General features: G+C 68.2%; 1 protein-coding gene across 2 annotated transcripts in view; it reads left to right on the top strand.

Annotated features, from left to right (window-relative positions):
* The first annotated feature begins 362 nt into the window (after positions 1–362).
* Positions 363–3673, top strand: part of LOC139279018 (CCAAT/enhancer-binding protein gamma-like) — a 31041-nt gene continuing 27730 nt past the window's right edge. For both annotated transcript variants that reach the window (XM_070898340.1, XM_070898341.1), the window contains exon 1: positions 363–455. The gene's annotated coding sequence lies outside the window, so the exon portion shown is untranslated. The remainder of the gene's footprint in view (positions 456–3673) is intronic.

Here is a 3673-nt window from a genome sequence, read left to right as displayed (position 1 = left end):
GCCATGAATGAGCATGATCAATGTGACCCTCTGATTGGCTGCAGTAACTACCCAATCAGCGAGGAAGGAGCTGGTTTCCAGCTCATGAGTGCAGCGCAGGCGTGCGTTGATTGGTTGCGGCGAGTGTCAATTAGAACCAAGGCGGGTCCAACAGGCGAGTCCTGCGCTGCCATTGGTGGGAAATGTTCTCACTGGACGGGCGGGAACCCGGCCGGCGCCACGCCGCACTCTGATTGGTCGGTGCCTCCGTCAATCACCATCATGATGACATCACTTTTACGACGCGGAGCCCTGATTGGCTGGGCTGGATGTCAATTGCGTCAGACCGGGAATGGGAGCCGGTGATTGGACGGCAGCGCGGGTGACGGCGAGGGAGGCGGTGCCCGAGGATCGCCGGCCATCGACGAGCGTCCGAGGGAAAAAACATAAAAATAAAGGTCGGCGCGGAGAGGCAGGTAGGCCCGAGGCCTGGGGCTCAGGGGTGGTCGGCGGGACAGGCCGAGCGGGGGGGAGGGAAGGAGGAGGCGTGAGGCCGCGGCCTCGGGCGGCGGAGCCTCGGAGTAACCTGCGGCCTTCGAGTGAGTGAGTGAGTGAGTGGCTCCCCGGCCCCTCCAACTCCCAACCCACCCCCCCCCTCAAATCCCCCCTCCCCCCCCCACTCAAATCCTCCCCTCCCCCCTCCCCACTCCCCACTCAAATCCCCCCCCCCTCAAATCCCCCCTCCCCACTCAAATCCCCCCCCCCTCAAATCCCCCCTCCCCACTCAAATCCCCCCTCCCCACCCCCACTCAAATCCCCCCCCTCAAATCCCCCCTCCCCACTCCCCACTCAAATCCCCACCCCCCTCAAATCCCCCCTCCCCACTCAAATCCCCCCTCCCTCAAATCCCCCCCCCCTCAAATCCCCCCTCCCCCCCCACTCAAATCCCCCCTCTCCCCCACTCAAATCCCCCCTCCCCCCCCACTCATACCCCCTCCCCCCCCACTCAAATCCCCCCTCCCCCCCCCCACTCAAATCCCCCCCCCCACTCAAATCCCCCCCCCCACTCAAATCCCCCCTCCCCCCCCCACTCAAATCCCCCCTCCACCCCCCCACTCAAATCCCCCTCCACCCCCCACTCAAATCCCCCCTCCCCCCCCACTCAAATCCCCCCTCCCCCCCCACTCAAATCCCCCCTCCCCCCCCCACTCAAATCCCCCCTCCCCCCCCACTCAAATCCCCCCTCCCCCCCCCACTCAAATCCCCCCTCCCCCCCCACTCAAATCCCCCCTCCCCCCCCACTCAAATCCCCCCTCCCCCCCCCACTCAAATCCCCCCTCCCCCCCCCACTCAAATCCCCCCTCCCCCCCCCACTCAAATCCCCCCTCCCCCCCCCACTCAAATCCCCCCTCCCCCCCCACTCAAATCCCCCCTCCCCCCCCCACTCAAATCCCCCCTCCCCCCCCCACTCAAATCCCCCCTCCCCCCCCACTCAAATCCCCCCTCCCCCCCCACTCAAATCCCCCCTCCCCCCCCCACTCAAATCCCCCCTCCCCCCCACTCAAATCCCCCCTCCCCCCCCACTCAAATCCCCCCTCCCCCCCCCACTCAAATCCCCCCTCCCCCCCCCACTCAAATCCCCCCTCCCCCCCCACTCAAATCCCCCCTCCCCCCCCCACTCAAATCCCCCCTCCCCCCCCCCCACTCAAATCCCCCCTCCCCCACACTCAAATCCCCCTCCCCCCCCACTCAAATCCCCCCTCCCCCCCCACTCAAATCCCCCCTCCCCCCCCACTCAAATCCCCCCTCCCCCCCACTCAATCCCCCCTCCCCCCCACTCAAATCCCCCCTCCCCCCCCACTCAAATCCCCCCTCCCCCCCACTCAAATCCCCCCTCCCCCCCCACTCAAATCCCCCCTCCCCCCCCACTCAAATCCCCCATCCCCCCCCACTCAAATCCCCCCTCCCCCCCCACTCAAATCCCCCCCCACTCAAATCCCCCTCCCCCCCCACTCAAATCCCCCCTCCCCCCCCACTCAAATCCCCCCTCCCCCCCCACTCAAATCCCCCCTCCCCCCCCACTCAAATCCCCCTCCCCCCCCACTCAAATCCCCCCTCCCCCCCCACTCAAATCCCCCTCCCCCCCACTCAAATCCCCCTCCCCCCCACTCAAATCCCCCCTCCCCCCCCACTCAAATCCCCCCTGCCCCCCCCACTCAAATCCCCCCTCCCCCCCCACTCAAATCCCCCCTCCCCCCCCACTCAAATCCCCCCTCCCCCCCCACTCAATCCCCCCTCCCCCCCCACTCAAATCCCCCCTCCCCCCCCACTCAAATCCCCCCCCACTCAAATCCCCCCTCCCCCCCACTCAAATCCCCCCTCCCCCCCACCCAAATCCCCCCTCCCCCCCACTCAAATCCCCCCTCCCCCCCCACTCATATCCCCCTCCCCCCCCACTCAAATCCCCACCCCCACTCAAATCCCCCCTCCCCCCCATCAAATCCCCCCTCCCCCCCCACTCAATCCCCCCTCCCCCCCACTCAATTCCCCCCTCCCCCCCCCACTCAAATCCCCCCCTCCCCCCCACTCAAATCCCCCCTCCCCCCCCCACTCAAATCCCCCCTCCCCCCCCACTCAAATCCCCCCTCCCCCCCCACTCAAATCCCCCCTCCCCCCACTCAAATCCCCCCTCCCCCCCCACTCAAATCCCCCTCCCCCCCCACTCAAATCCCCCCTCCCCCCCCCACTCAAATCCCCCCTCCCCCCCCACTCAAATCCCCCCTCCCCCCCCACTCAAATCCCCCCTCCCCCCCCCACTCAAATCCCCCCTCCCCCCCCCACTCAAATCCCCCCTCCCCCCCCCCACTCAAATCCCCCCTCCCCCCCCCCACTCAAATCCCCCCTCCCCCCCCACTCAAATCCCCCCTCCCCCCCCCCCACTCAAATCCCCCCTCCCCCCCCCCACTCAAATCCCCCCTCCCCCCCCCCACTCAAATCCCCCCTCCCCCCCCACTCAAATCCCCCCCCCCCCCCCACTCAAATCCCCCCTCCCCCCCCACTCAAATCCCCCCTCCCCCCCCACTCAAATTCCGCCCCTCCCCCCCCCCCCACTCAAATCCCCCCCCCCACTCAAATCCCCCCCCCCACTCAAATCCCCCCCCCCCACTCAAATCCCCCCCCCCACTCAAATCCCCCCTCCACCCCCCACTCAAATCCCCCTCCACCCCCCACTCAAATCCCCCCTCCACCCCCCACTCAAATCCCCCCTCCACCCCCACTCAAATCCCCCCTCCACCCCCCACTCAAATCCCCCCTCCCCCCCCACTCAAATCCCCCCTCCCCCCCCACTCAAATCCCCCTCCCCCCCCCCACTCAAATCCCCCCTCCCCCCCCCACTCAAATCCCCCCTCCCCCCCCACTCAAATCCCCCCTCCCCCCCCCACTCAAATCCCCCCTCCCCCCCCCCACTCAAATCCCCCCTCCCCCCCCCACTCAAATCCCCCCTCCCCCCCCCACTCAAATCCCCCCTCCCCCCCCCACTCAAATCCCCCCTCCCCCCACCACTCAAATCCCCCCTCCCCCCCCCACTCAAATCCCCCCTCCCCCCCCCACTCAAATCCCCCCTCCCCCCCCACTCAAATCCCCCCTCCCCCCCCCCACTCAAATCCCCCCTCCCCCCCCCCCACTCAAATCT

The sequence above is a fragment of the Pristiophorus japonicus genome, chromosome 13, assembly GCF_044704955.1.
Source record: "Pristiophorus japonicus isolate sPriJap1 chromosome 13, sPriJap1.hap1, whole genome shotgun sequence".
Lineage (NCBI taxonomy): Eukaryota > Metazoa > Chordata > Chondrichthyes > Pristiophoridae > Pristiophorus > Pristiophorus japonicus.
Note: the sequence above shows the minus strand (reverse complement) of the source record. Positions and strands in the feature narration are given on the sequence as shown.